General features: G+C 44.5%; 1 long non-coding RNA gene across 1 annotated transcript; it reads left to right on the top strand.

The window, feature by feature from the left end:
- Window positions 1-329: 329 nt before the first annotated feature.
- LOC110696766 lies at window positions 330-812 on the top strand. Its single transcript, XR_002506385.1, has 3 exons — window positions 330-358; window positions 479-612; window positions 753-812. It is a non-coding gene; the product is annotated as an uncharacterized LOC110696766 (long non-coding RNA).
- Window positions 813-15,845: the final 15,033 nt, after the last annotated feature.

Here is a 15,845-nt window from a genome sequence, read left to right as displayed (position 1 = left end):
GATAAGTTATTACCTGTGGGTTCAAGAATGAATTTAGTAAAGCCACCACTCAATTGTCTATATCCTGCATCTGCTTGCCGTCGGCCTACTATTGTGTTTCCTCACAAGAGTCTTAGCTTTCCTAGGATAAATGCTTCATCAAATCGGCAATTGGATGTGAGTTCGTCAGTGTCTACCTCTTCCAAGGAATGCCTGTGGTTCAAATTGCCTCGAGCATTTGTTAAGGCTTCTACCTCGTCCTTGATATTGGTCACGCTTGGCATCTTTACCTTTTCATTTTCTAGTAAGACATCTAATGCCCTTGCTGCTGTTGATCCTGCTACATGCCCACCAGTTCAAGAGGAAATCGTTGCTGAAGGTGCATTTTAATTCTTGGTGTTCTCCTTTAGTTTTTTTATTTCCATAGTTATTAATGTAAAGGTCAAAAGCGTGTAAAGGTGACATGGGTTTGTATCTTTGCATTCTGATAATGTTTCAGAAAGAGGTGTGCAAAATGTGGATAGTGAACAGCAGCGTGAAGAATTTGAAAAATGGAAATCCAAAACATATGCTTTGACTGTCCCTTTGAAAGTTGTTGCTCTACAAGGCTCTGTACCACCTGCCTGGATCAAGGTCTGTTGGTTTGTTTAGTAATCTGGCTGCACTGGCACCACCCAACCCCCCCCCCCCCCAAACACCCACGCATCCAGTTGACAACCAGCTGTGTACTATTTGGAACAGTAGATCGCTTACCATACAGTTTAAACTTGTAGGATTTCATTCAGTCTCAAGGAAAGAGATTAAAGCTAAGTGTGCAGTTCCGTGGAACCCTTTAAGATGTTTATTCTAAACTTTCAAGGTCCATACTTAAGGAAGAAGCTTCTCCAAAATCTACTATCACAGCTGATCTCATAACTGTTGGTGACTCCTGGCTTGATCTGTTGATCGACAAGTCTATAATTGAACCAATGCAAATGGCAGAGAATCATGATTGGTTTAAAGATCTCTCAGAAAAGTGGAAGGTAGAGGCATGCTTTTACTGGGAATTCTTTAGTTATGTTGTTTTTCCAGAAACCTTGAAATAGAATCCAAGTTGCCTTCATACATTTCTTCTAGTTGTTGATTGTTTGAGACTTTGAGTTAGGCTATTTTCTGATACTTTTGGCTTGTTGACTAGCATGACATAATATTGCACTTTTCTTTCAAGCTTATTGTGTTCCGTTCCTCTACAATTGCTTAGTATTATATTAGTCGAATAAAGAGGAAATGATAGATCAAATATATAGAGAGATGAACACACTTCTGAAACGATTCTCTTCTTTTTTTTTTTTTTTTCTTTTGAAATATGCAGCGATTCTCTTCTGAATTGTTGTTTAATTGTTGGTTGACTTTTACTATTTTGGATCATCGTGCTGCTTGACTTTTGTATGCATGATCATACCAGTACTTTTTAACAAATTAGGGTGTTTGGGTCCAATTTAGTCAAAATTGGGCCTGAGCACTAAATGATCCAATTAAAAGCCCAAGGTCAAGGTTCAACTCTCCAATTGCTCAAAAGTCAAAAGTCAGCCCACAAAGTAAGCCAATTGGGCTAAAGCCCAACCTCTCCAAGTATGATGAGGTATAAAAGCCCTCATATTAACACATTCAAGGGGAGATGACATACATTATCACATACATTATCACATACACTGATTATTCCAATTCATATGCTCATTCTTGCATTGAGAAATACTCCACAAAAGCCTCAAGCTACAAACTCTCTTGCATAGTGTCTTCCTTTTTACACATTGTACTGACTTTAGCATCGGAGGGGCCTTCCTCGGAAACACCCCCGAGGCTAGTTTACGTGTGTTCACTGTGCAGGAAACCTTCGGCCCAACACAGCTTGGATCGAATCCAGTCTTCTCCATTTCAGTGGACCTTCGGCAAGGTCCCATTGTTTTCAACCGAAACAATTTGGCGCCGTCTGTGGGGAAGACTTTCAAAAATCTTTAAGCCAAATTCCTAACCAAGATCATCTTGCAATTATCTTAGCAGCCATGGCTAAGAACCGCAAGAGCAAAAGCCTCCGTCAAGGAGCGGGCGAAAAGCCTAAAACCCCTACACCATCGCCCACGCCGGACCGGAACTCTCCCAAGGGTGCCGGCTCGGGGGGAGGATCACACAAGGAGGATTCCCTATCTCCTATAATGCATGACTCTCAATATAGGCCGGACCACTCTCGGTCTAGCAGGGGTCAGTCTGATCATAGGACATATTCAGTGTCCCGAAGCCAACCATCGGCTGCACGGCCTCATGCCCACACTCGGCCGGGGACCCCTTTGACGGGGCCCAGTTCGGAAGAGGTGGCAAGAGCGCTGGCAGTACTCATGGAGGCAATGAGGGCACAGAATATGCCACCGCCTCGTGATCGAACTCCTCCGCATACCCGGCATCAGCGGAGGAAGTTAGACCATGACGGTGGGAAGCTTCCTTCCTTCCGGGAACTGGAAGAGTGGGAGGAGGATTCTTGGAAAAATGAAAAACAGAGGAAGAAGAACTCTCAATTATTTAAAGGATCCTCATCCTCAAGACCAGCAGCGCATAAGAGCAGCAGCTCAGCTTCTCGGCCAGAATCTACTCGCCGGGAACCCGAGACTGCTCGCAGAAGCGTCCTTGACCGACTCGGCGGCCAGGAACCGAGCGTGCGTAGTCGCCTCTCGTTCCCTGCAGCCGAGGCCCAGACTTCCCAGCCAGGGACGAAAACCACTCCTACCTCTCTAAGAGGGCGGAGCGCGGTCCCTTCAGCCAGGAACAAGGGCAAGGCCATTATGCTTCCCGCTAGTTCACCATTCGAGCAATGGATACTGGAAGAGCGCGTACCCACGGTTAAAATACCGTCGCATATCACATATGACGGGACCACGGATCCGAAGGACCACGTGGCCTCGTATGAGACTCATATGCATCTTTGCCCCAGATCCGAGGCGACTTGGTGCAAATATTTCCCAACCACTCTCAAGGGGGTCGCGCAAGCGTGGATCTCCAAGGGAGTAAGGCAAGGCTCCATAACAGGTTGGGATGATCTGTCCTCCAAGTTCAGGAGCAAGTTTTCCACGGCAAACCGCCGAGAAAAGACTACCGCAGAGCTCATGGGTCTGCAACAGGGGGAAACCGAAAGCCTCCGAGACTACCTGACCCGTTTCAGTAACGAGTCATCAAGCGTCTCTCAGCTGGACCAGGGGCTAGCTGTTTTTGCAATGCAGAATGGCCTTCAGCCAGGAAAATTCCTAGACTTCATGGTCATGCATACCCCGCAGACCTTGGAGGAAGCTCTTAGTGCTTCGGATAAGTTCATCCGAGCCGAAGAATGGAATAAAGCAAAAACCCAACCTCAATCCGGGGGAGGGAAACAGAGGCAAATACCCTTGTCTGAAGGCCAAGGCCATAAGGCAAAGGGAAAATCAAAGGCCTCGGAGCCATCTTCGGCCAGCGACCTAAAGAAGGACAGGTTTGCCTCATACACAGGCAGATACGAGTCCTACACTCCGCTCTCTCTTCCACGCGCCAAAATTTACAGTGTGACGAAGGAGGAGCAGAGTTACCGAAAGCCGAGACCACTCCCAGAGTGGTATCAGCGAAAAAATAAAAATCAGTGGTGTGAGTTCCACGATTCCTCGGGCCACAACACTGAGGAGTGTATCCAGCTGAAGGACCAGATAGAAGACATGGTCCGGAAGGGATACTTGAAAAAATACATCGCGGATCACCGCGAGAAAAAAGAATCCGAGAGGCTAGCAAAGGACCCTCGGCAGGACCTTGATTTCCCCCGGAAAAACAGTAAAAAACCGGAGGGGAAATTCCCTCCGATCAATGTTATCTCGGGAGGAATATACTCTCGGAGGGAGCACAAGCGTCACCTTAGAGCTTTGACTCACCAGGTGAACAACGCTGACATTCAATCTCCCCAGTCGCCGGTGCCGAACATGACGTTCACAGCCGCCGACTGCCGGGGGATTACGTTCCCTCACGAGGATCCGTTGGTGATCATCGCCACGGTGGCCAACCACGACGTCAGTAAGGTCCTTGTTGACGGTGGCAGCGGAGCAAACATTCTGTTCCGAAAGGCCTACAACCAAATTAAGCTGAAGCCCAAGCACCTTACGCCGGTACCCTATCCGGTATCCGGGTTCAATGGGGCTTCAACTTATCCAGATGGGAAGGTGACACTTCCTGTCACCATCGGTTGCGATGAGGCAGCCCGGAACGTCATGATTGAGTTTTTGGTCATCGACGCTCCTTCAGTGTACAACGTGATTTTGGGGAGACCCATAATTCACGAGATCCAAGGGGTCGTCTCAACTTATCATCAGCTGATGATTTATGTCTCAGACGCCGGCTTCCCCGAAAGGATACAGGGCAACCAGAAGGACGCCCGAAGGTGCAACTACCTCAAGCCATCCAGTAGTCGCCCAGATAACGACAAGGATGAGGAGGAGAAAGAAAAAGAAAGAGAGCCAAGCACAAAAAAGCCGAAAGGCCTAAGTGCTTCGGCCCAAGGATCAGTGCCCAGAGAAAAAGGTCCCGAAAGGGAAAAGGTTGACTCTTCATCTGAGCCGAAAGACTCAGAGAGCCAGCCGAAGAACACAAAGACTGGGACACCTGCTGACATTGGCAGCAGACCAGATTCTGAAGAGTCCAGTCCATCGGCAATGGACATGGACCAACAGACTGAAACAGTTGAGTTGGCCGAAGGAGATGCTGAGAAATGTGTAACAATCGGGATGGACCTTGATCCTGACACCCGTTGTGAACTTATTCAGCTCCTTCGGGATAACAGAGATGTGTTTGCTTTCTCGGCAGCTGATATGCCCGGGATAAGTTCAGACCTCATCTCCCATAACCGAAGGGTCCATGCAAGGCCTCTCAAAATTGGGGATCTTGTCCTTCGGAATGCTGCTGCAGTTCAGAAAGGCCGAATCCATGGGAAGCTCTCAGCTACATGGGAGGGACCTTATGAAATTTATGATGAGCTTCAGCCAGGGACATACCGACTTCGGCAGTTGGATGGAACTGAGTTGAAGAATCACTGGAATGCTGATGTACTGAAAAAAATACCATGTGTAAACCCTTCGGGGCAGAACAATCTTTGTAAGTACATTTTGAACTAATGACAGGCCTTGGAGCCGCCATTTATATAAAATTTACAACTTTTTATCCTTTCAAAATTTTCTTTGTTCTATCTACTCTTTGAGGGTTTTTTATTCAGCCTCGTCTGAAGCCTTCGCCTTCGGGTAACTGGGTTTCAGATTGCTGACAAAACCTGTCTTTTTAAAGAACACTGGTCTTTCAGCTGAAGTCAAACTTCAGTAAGACTTGTTCTCCAAAGACATGAGTCCATGGACAATTCTGGGATATTGCCTTAACTGAGCCTTGTATCCCAGAGAGCCATTATCCGAAACATTGCCTTAAGTTGGCCCTGTGTTTCGGGTATCCATTTTTCAAAGATAGACAGAAAATCAAGGATAACAGCCTTTTTAAATCAGCCTCGTCTGAAACCTTCGCCTTCGGGTAACTGGGTTTCAGATGGGTTACAAAACTCAGTCTTTTTAAAGAACACTGGTCTTTCAGCTGAAATCAAACATCAGTAAGACCTGTTCTCCAAAGACATGAGTCCATGGACAATTCTGGGATATTGCCTTAACTGAGCCTTGTATCCCAGAGAGCCATTATCCGAAACATTGCCTTAAGTTGGCCCTGTGTTTCGGATATGCGTCTTCTTTAAGAACGCTGGTCTTTCAGCTGAAGTCAAATTTCAGTAAGACTTGTTCTAAAGAGGTTAGTCCCAGAAAGCTAATATCCCAAGCATTGCCTTCAGTTGGCCCTGTGTTTCGGATATCCAACTTTCAGACAGTCAATCTTCAGTAAGACTTGTATCCCAGAAGCATTGCCTTCAGTTGGCCCTGTGTTTCGGATATCCATTTTGAAGAAGTTCAGAAATTGCTTATTCAACTAAAGTCATACTTCAATTTCTGTGGGGGCAAGAAGCACGCAGTGCAGCTAGGTTCGGCAGAGTTGAAGAAAAGAAACAGTAAAGCATTCAAAAATAAAGCAACTGAAGAAAAAAAAAAATTGAGCTACAAGTTCAATAATTCAGTATCGGCAGCCGCCCACAAGCGGAAAATAACAGCTGCCGAAATACGTACATAAGCAAAAAAAATAAAACTGCTGTACGACAAGGCAAGCTGAAGCAAAAAACAAGGCAAAAAACTCAGAAAGCGGCAAGTCTAAAGTTAAGCACATGATGAACCGCAAGATTCTGAAGACGACTGCCCGAGTTCCTATGCTTCAGCCGGCGGATCAGACTGATCAGCGTTGAGTCCCATGGTGGCCTCAGCCCCAGCAGCAGAAAAGGCGGGCTTTGCACTTTGCCGAGCCTCCCTTTCCCTCTGCTCAGCTTCCAACTCCAGTCTTTCAGCTTCCTCTTCGGCTTCCTCAGCCTTAAGAATTTCAGCTTCAGCTGGAGTTGCATACTTCATGTGAGGGTCTTCGGGATTCTGGACCCACTCAGCACATTTAGACCAGTCCAGTTTCGGCTCAGCATGAAGGCAGACTCTTCGGCATACTCGGAATCCGTTTCTGAAACCCATCTCATATTCCTCTTGGGTATAAACATGGACCTTGAGTAAAGCCTCAGCATCAGCCAGCTTCTTCTGGGTCTCCTCCAAGTCTTCCTTGGATTTCTTCAGCTCATCAGCGACTTGGGAGGAGGAGCCTTTCAGCTCATTCAGCTCTTGCTGAATTTGGGAAGCCTTTGTCTGAGCCTGGGCCACTTCAACTTTCTGGATCAGCAGTTGATCCTCAGCCTTTTGAAATTTAGCTCTTTGAGCTTCAGCAGCAGCAGCAGCCTCTGAGAGTTGGACGTCTTTGGCCAGGAGCAACTCTTCAGCAGCCATTCGGCTGGCTTCAAGAGCCTCTAGACGCTGCTGCACTTCAGCTTGTGCAGCAGTTCCTTCTTGAATTCGGCTCTCAATGGCAGCCTTGAATTTGGAGACGTCCACTCCCATATGCTCCTGGAGGAATTTTTCCCCTTCCATCAGTGGGGGAAAAACCTCCATCTCCATAGCATCACAGAAGGTTTTCAGAGCTTCGGCAGCTTTTTTACCGTACTCCTCAACCTCCTGCTGCTTCTCTTCAGCTGCTGCTTGCTTCAGCTTAGCAAGCTTAACTTCCTCTTCAGCCACCTTCCTTTCGTGCACAGCAGCGTCTACCCTATCTTGTAGGGTATCAATCAGCTCTACAGTGAGAGTCTGATTGTGCACGAACTGAAAACAGGAAGACAAAAAAAAAAATATAAGTAATAAGAAAAAAAATAGAGCTGAATTTCGGAGGAAATGAAGGAAAATTACCTGCATCATCAGCAGTTGGTTAGACCTGGCTGGGTCAGGAACTGATCTACTGGATTCGCCCATCCCAGCAGTGGCCTTCAGCGACCAGATCCTTGCCCTGTCTACTTCGGACATGCCAGCAAAACTGCCGAAGTAGGCTTCAGCTCCTTCTCGGTTTTGACCCCATATGAGGTCCCAGATGTGATCTGGGATTGGAATTCGGGGGGCCGAGAAACCCATTTCTCCAGAATGCAGAGTCTGGAAAGAAGGGAAGGACGACGATGGAGCTTGATTAGCCTTGGTTGTCTCAGCATCGTCCTTCTCAGAGGAGTCAAGTACTATGACCTCCTCTTCTTCAGGGGTGAGGACGAAAGCCTCAACCTCTCTTGCGATATCTGCCGTGAAGCCTTCAGCACTTGACATCACGGCATCTTTATTTTCGTGCTCAGCAGCACTCTCCTTGATTTCTTCTTGGACCCCTCCCTTAGGTTCGGGAGTTCTCTGATCCACCTCCATCTCAGGAGGTGGCGGAGGGGTCTTTTGAGGAGATTGGGGTGTTGGCTGGGGAACCCTCGGCGATCCATTGCCTTCCTCAGTTTCCCTTATTGCGACGCCGATGGTCATCGGCCTCTGCTGAAAATCATGAGGGCCGATGATGGCCATCCTTCGGCGCCTTTTCAGAAGGGGCTGCTCGTCCATATCTGAGTCTGAAGACTCTTGTATTTGATCTTCGGGACGAACAGGAGCTTTGCCTTCTCTGTGTCTGTTACTCTCTTCAGACTGTAACAGACAGGGGGGAAGAAGAGTGTGAGTAAAAAAAAAAAAAAAAAAAAAAAAAAAAAAAAAAAAGTTGTCTGAAAGCTCACCGAGGTTTTCAGCAAAGCCTCGTCTTCTTCAGCTGCTCTAGCTGCAGCTTCGGCTTCAGCAGCTCTGGAGGACCCTTCTCCTCCTTCGCAAGCCTCAAGTACCCGTGCAACCTCTTCGGCTGTGCGGGCAGCTTCAGCTTCTTCGTTCAGCAGCTGAAACCAAGGGTCTCTCTTCTTCCACCAAGGCTTCTGCCTCTGATACAGAGCAACAGCCTCAATTTGGAAGTGGGAAGAGTCCAGATGAACTTCCCTATGCCTCGGCTCAGTGATAGACGGGGCCCGTTCAGTTACAACTCGCTCTCGGTTAACACCAAGACGAGTGTAGTTAATACCAACGTTGGTCTCGTCCCGCTCTGAAAAAAGGAAAGGGAAAAAGTTTAGCTCAGATATGTTGGCACAGCATAAAAAAGCAAAGCGAGAGAAGAAAAAGAGGTAGTTAAAAGCCTCGGCCCCAGCCGAAGAAGCTTACCATCCTTAAACTTTCGGCTGAGGCCAACAGCTGCTAGCATATTCTCTTGGAAAACGTAATGCGTATCGGGGAGCCAAGTCTCCGGGATATGCTGCATTCGACCACTCCCCCCGGGTTCGGCAGCTTGCCGAAGATATGTTGCTGATCCAGGTTCGGATCCGCCCCGTTATCTGCGGGGGGACCTAGACTTCCCATTTCGGGATCAGGCTCAGCTAAGTACCGGGGAGCGCTGAAGACGCAAGGGTGGCCCGGATCTATGGGTGCCCTAACCCAAATCCATTGACCTCTCCAGTCCTTGTCTGAAGAGTCATTTGGCCACATGGTCAAGTATTGGGGCCGGGACTCAATCCGATACCACCCAGAACCATGGCTTCCGTGCCCACTCTGAATATTTGGCACTAGCCGATGGAGCTTTCTGAAGCAGTGCAGGTTCGGCACGTATTTGAAGAACTTGCAGACCCATAAGTATGTCATCACCCTTCGGATGCTGGTGGGGGTTAGCTGACATAGGGAAATGTTGTAATGGATCAGCAAGTCTCGGACGAAAACGTCCAAAGGGAACCTCAGCCCATACTGAAGCTGTCTCGTGTACACCCCCACATACCCCGGGGGTGGACGATGGATTCTATCGGATGCTGAGGGCATTCGGCACCAATATCCATCAGCTTCAAAAATGCCGTAGTGCAACTCAATTTGCTCAGCAAATCGATATTGATCGGCGTTCTCTACCCACCATGAGTAGGGGCGGTTCTTTATCATGGCCGAAGCGACTTCGGCATTCTCCCACTCTGAAAACCCAGGGAGGATATCCCAAAGGACAGCGGGAATTTCATCGTCCCGTCCAGAAGCACTCGGCTCATCCGTTCTTTGAGGAGGAGCCGAGGAAAGGGGAGTCGCCCTAATCCCTTCAGCAGGGTCAGACTCCGGCCTTTGACCATTCCAGGTCCCAATCCTATTCCTAGGATCGGGAATCGGCCTTGCTCTTCTTGGAGCACGGGCTCTACCTCTAACTCCTCTTGCCATGGATTATTTCGAAGAGAAAAGTCGAAAGAAAAGGGGAAGGAGTTCGAATTCGAAGAAAAATAAACTGAAATCAAAGGAATTTACCTTAATCTGAAGCGAAAGTTGCCGATTTACGAGTTCGTAGTGGCAAGTCTCAGTTTCTAAGCTCAATGCTCGGGGGAATTTGCGAAGTTTTGATGCGGGTTCTTGGTTTCTCTCTCGAAGAATTCTGGGTTTGTGTTGGTGAATAAGTGAGGAGAATGACGCGCCTCTGTTTATATCTCCAGGTACGGGATACGAAGAGTCTGTGCTTTAATTTCTCTTAAGTACCCACTAAGTAACCATTAAACACATGTCTTGTGATTAAACCGCCCATTATCCGTCCAACTTCCGCAAATCATTAACCGTTGTTATCTCATTAATTACGGTTTAAATTCAAATTTTTGGATCAATTAAATCATTTACTTCCCTCCTTTTCTGAGTTAAATCAAACCCGACCCGTCATTCTTCCAAATCGGGTCTGGGGGGCAAGTTGTTTGGGTCCAATTTAGTCAAAATTGGGCCTGAGCACTAAATGATCCAATTAAAAGCCCAAGGTCAAGGTTCAACTCTCCAATTGCTCAAAAGTCAAAAGTCAGCCCACAAAGTAAGCCAATTGGGCTAAAGCCCAACCTCTCCAAGTATGATGAGGTATAAAAGCCCTCATATTAACACATTCAAGGGGAGATGACATACATTATCACATACATTATCACATACACTGATTATTCCAATTCATATGCTCATTCTTGCATTGAGAAATACTCCACAAAAGCCTCAAGCTACAAACTCTCTTGCATAGTGTCTTCCTTTTTACACATTGTACTGACTTTAGCATCGGAGGGGCCTTCCTCGGAAACACCCCCGAGGCTAGTTTACGTGTGTTCACTGTGCAGGAAACCTTCGGCCCAACACAGCTTGGATCGAATCCAGTCTTCTCCATTTCAGTGGACCTTCGGCAAGGTCCCATTGTTTTCAACCGAAACATAGGGTATATTCTTAAAGAGAGATAAATCACCTCTAGCCAACTAATGTGTAGACTGATAACTTTGTTGTTGATGCTGTTATTGAGAGGAAAATTAGCAAGGATTTAATTCCACCAAAGCAGTAATGCTTGGGTGAAAGAGTTCAAACTAATTCTAAAATCTAAACTACCACCGTATGGGCTGCAGTACAACAAAAGCATTAAAATGTATATAGATAGTTTACATGTTAGGTGATTTGAGGCTGATCTGAAGAATTTTCCTCTGAAATTTCTCCTTCTATTTTTCTAGCAGGATGTTTGTTGCATAGGATTGGAATTTTTTGTTTTAATAATACTATATCTGTGATTTATTTTTTGGTAAGGAAAAGGAAGACATTAGGAAGACAAGGGGAATTCCTAATATATTTTATATTTTCTGAGATTGGTAATACTACTTAATCAAGAAATCTTGTTGAAAAAATCTTGCCCAGATACTTGCATGAGTTGCATCTTTTTTCTGTACTGGTCAGTAGAGTGACTGATTGCATGCTCATCATTGCTTTGGAAAGTCCCAGTATTTATTTCGTCCCTAATTTTTATCAGGGGATGAATTTTTGTGCAGGCATAAGAGTATATGGCCTGCTCATATTGTCATTGCTTACATTTACTATGTAATGACTATTTGATGGTTAAACTGAAAAAAATCCTAGTGCTTCACAAGTTTGTGTTAGTGTGATCTCTTTACTGCTCTTGATCCCCCCTTGTTCAATTTTGGCTAAAGGAGCAATGGGTTTGGAGACCCTCTGGCAGTTCATTGCAAATCTCTCTTTTTGCCTCTTGTTTTTCATTGTACCTTTATCTGCTGTTTTGTTCCTACTCCTTAGCCGTCAACCCATCCTTCTTTTGGTGTTTTCCATAATCAATCCGTGGTTACCTTTTTTTTTTTTCCTTCTCCTGTGGGGTAGGCATTATTAGCTACTCATTGGCTTTAACAATGAATTTGATCTTGTGAGAACGTAAATGATGGACCTTTTTTTTTTTTTTTTTTTTCTTTTTCCCTATGATTTAGATGTTTTGATTTGTATGTTTTCTCTCATTCTTCACTAATTTTTGTTTACCATGGAAGTAAAAGTAGCTGATGCTCTAGCTTTCCATTCCATGTTATTCAGTGTGTGTGTTTGTTTCCGGCTTTTGCAGGCACTGCTAGCAAATGAAAGCTTGTTGATCACTATAGTTCAAAACATCCCAACGAAAAGCCACCAAGCAACTCAAGTTGACACAACAGCATAAACCAGTTTTTATGGTGTAGAAAATCCTCCATAATACTGGTTATTTGTCTAAAGTGTACCCGAATATATATGCTTCGAACTATATACAATTACTTTGTGGTTGTTGTTTCCTATTTAAAATAATTCAGGGACCTAGACTCAAACCAATTTCCTTGAAAATTATGCAACTAGATCTGTATATTTTATGCATGTTGTTCAGAAAGGCATTGCATATATGCATTTATGCTGATCAGTCTTCCTACAAAAACAGAATTAGTGGCTTATCGCCTTGACCAAGAGGTGTTGTGAGCGACTAATTTCGAAAATGATTCCTCCTAAAATTTTTAAGAAGCAAATTTTCATGTACAAAGTTACAAATCTGTTGAGATTTTTAAACATTGATGCTCTATCAATTAAGAATGGTAAACTATGAAGTAATATTCGTATGATTGTTGTTATTGTACTATTTTGACACATTAAATTGTAGGAATAATTGTCAAAAAATAAACATTTTGACATTCTGATAATAAAACGTCGGGGTATTGGCCTTAAACAAGTTAACAGACATGTAAGAATTTCAAGCTGGATGACCTCATTTTGGAAACCGACTGCAAACTCATTATTGACAAGCTTTTGAAGGGGGCAGGTTAGTCTCTGCTCATATATATTGATAAAGGAATTTGTTAAACATCGCCCACGAATTACTACATAAAGCCCACAAAATACTTGGTTTGACACTTTTGCCCATTTGTGAAATGTTACCAAAAACGAAAAATTATGACATCGAAAAATCAAATTACTCGGTTTGACATTTTTGGCCATTTGTGAAATCTTACCAAAAACGAAAAATTCTGACATCGAAAAATCTAATTGAAAAAGACACTTGGTTTGACACTTTTGCCCATTTGTGAAATCTTACCAAAAACGAAAAATTCTAACATCGAAAAATGTGGAGCCGTACTGAGTCCCCGCGGGAGACCGGAGAGCCGAGGGACGCCGAAGAGCCGTCGTCGTCATAGCAAAACGAGGTAAAACATCGTCGGCGGCGTGAGCATGGACCACCACCGTCATGGTCGGGGCGCCTGGCCAGGACGCCGGTGCCATGGTGGTGGCGCATGGCTAGGACGCCGGCACCGTGGAGGTGGCGCGGACGCCAGAATCGTGGTGGTGGCTTCTAGGCTAGGCGCCACTCTCACGGTGCCGGCGTCCTAGCCATGCGCCACCACCATGGCACCGGCGTCCTGGCCAGGCGCCACTAATTTTTTTGATTTTTTTTTTAATTTTTTTTTTTGTTTATAAATTTGATAAATTGAAATTGTAAAAAAAAAATATTTTATTTGAAACTATGTTTTAAATATCTGTTAATAAATTTATTTTATAATTTTGTATGTGGAAATTAGATTTTTAATTTTTTTGTTTAATTTTTTTTTTTTTATATAAATTTGATAAATTTAAATTGTAAAAAAAAAAATGTATAACTTGAAATTATGTTTTACATATTTGCTAATAAATTTATTTTATAATTTTGTATGTGGAAATTAGATTTGTGTTAATAATTTACAAAAAGATTAATTATGTTTTAATTTTGTTTGTGTATTGAATACTTTTACACATAATTATGTTTTAATTTTGTATGTGTATGAATACTTTTATAAATGATTGTGTTTTAATTTTGTATGTGTATGAATACTGTTATACATAATTATGTTTTTAATTTTGTGTTAATTTACGCTTTACATAATTATATTTATTTAAATATAATATCTAATTGATACAGGGTTATGGTGGAAACGGAAATGATTATAGTGGGATATTTGTACATGATGGTCCTTTCGAAGATGCTCAACAAGCGATTGATTGGGCTAAACAACTTGCAATTACTTCTGGTTTTTGCTTGGTAGTAACAAGTCATAAATCTCAACGGGATGGTAGAATGGATCGCATTTTGAGATGCGACTGTTATCGCAAAAGAGAAGAAAGAGATTTCAGTACAGCCACTCGGTTTGATATAAAGCGGAAAGGTTGTGGGTGTGAGTTCAGAGTAAAGGTTCGACAACTAGAGAGTCGTGAAGGTTGGGAAGTGAAGGGTTACTCCAAATGGGGGTATCACAACCATGAGATGATAGTATATAAAGTGGGTCATCGACAGTTGAGCGGCTTAAGTCCTGCTGCAAAACTGGTTGTTAAAGAAATGAGTGATGCTCAAGTGAAGCCTGCTAAAATATTAGCATCTGTGCTAGAGAAATTTCCTGAAGACAAGCCAAACCGAAGACACATCAACAACGTCAGACAGCAACTGAGGTTTGAACGGTCAGAGGGAAGGAACCCTATACAGCAGCTTCTACACCAGGCACAAGCACGTGGTTACCTGTTCTGGTATGATTCTGATGAAGATACAGCGGAGGTGACTCATCTATTCCTTGTGCATCCTGATTGTGCTGATATGATCAAGTCTTGGTCATCTGTGATTTTGATCGATTCAACGTACAAGACAAACAAGTACAGGTTCCCACTGGTTGAGATGATTGAGATGACTCCAACGAACCAGAACTTTCTGATTGGCCATGCAGTCATCAAGGATGAGACGGCTGCGAGTTATTATTGGGTCTTGGAGAAGCTGAGAAACTACATCGGCCCTAATGTTCAGCCATCAGCCATCGTTAGTGATTGTGAGGGAGGTCTCTTTGCCCCCATAGCAGAGCTGTTTCCAGAATCGAAGCACTTATTATGCACATGGCACATCAACAACTGCGTGAAAGTGAAAGCCTACAACCTTCTCAACAAGAATTTGGAAAGTGCAGAGAGATTGGTAAATGGTAAGTGGAGGAAGATCCTGCAAGCTACCACAGAGGCAGAGTACGATCGAGCCTTGGCTAACTTCAGGGATTCGTACCAATGGTGTCCGGCATTGATAAACTATGTAATGCAGCAGTGGGTACCTCACAGGGAAAAGTTTGTCAAATATTGGACAAACCAAGTACTTCATTTTGGAAACACTACAACATGTAGAGTTGAGAGTGCTGATAGAGCTACTAAGGACTGGACTAATTCTTCCACCGCCGCTTTGGATACACTGTTCGAGAGAATAAACAAGGCAATTGAAACTCAGAAGAACGTCATCAGGAACTCTCTGGAGGACTCTAGGCGGCGACATGGTACAATGTATAGCCATTTCATATTTAAGATTCTACATGGGCGTGTGTCACACTACTGCTTGGGGTTGATTCTGACCGAGCACAACAGGATGAGGGAGTTGGCGGATGAAGTTGATGTTCGGTGTGGATGTGCTATATCAGTAACTCATGGATTACCTTGCGCATGCACCATTCACCGCGTAATTACCCAAGATAGGACGTCGTTACACGTTGATCAGGTTCATCCATTCTGGCGGACGCTCGTTATTGGTGAGCATGCAGATACGCAGACGGTCAACCGCGAACAAGAGGAGTTGGAGCAGTTTCGTTCGATGTATGACCGAGTGTCCTCCAGTCATCCTTCCATTATTCGTGATGCTACTCACGTACTACATGACATGTTCAACACGTCCTGCTTAGATCACGAGGAATCTGAAGGGGTCGAGTGACCTAGAGGTTGCCAACGGCGGAACAGGAGTGCGTTTGAGTACATTTGTGGTCGTGGTAGTGGTCGTGGTCGTACATCGTCATCCAATCGTAGCCAGTCTTCTTCGTCTGTGAATATGCCCGGCACTGGTACAATAACTTACTTTAATTTACGTTTTATAATGGTTTTGAGTTTACTGCTGACTTGTTCACTGTGTTTAATGATATGTTCAACAAGAAGATTTGATATTGACCAGCTTCCATACAAGGATAGGATACCTAACATCATCATGTCATACTTGGACGACTGGAATGATGTAGTTGGAGA

This window comes from Chenopodium quinoa, unplaced genomic scaffold (genome assembly GCF_001683475.1).
Source record: "Chenopodium quinoa cultivar QQ74 unplaced genomic scaffold, ASM168347v1, whole genome shotgun sequence".
Taxonomy (NCBI): domain Eukaryota; kingdom Viridiplantae; phylum Streptophyta; class Magnoliopsida; order Caryophyllales; family Amaranthaceae; genus Chenopodium; species Chenopodium quinoa.
The sequence above is the reverse complement of the archived record's forward strand: the minus strand, read 5'-3'. Positions and strand labels throughout refer to the sequence as shown.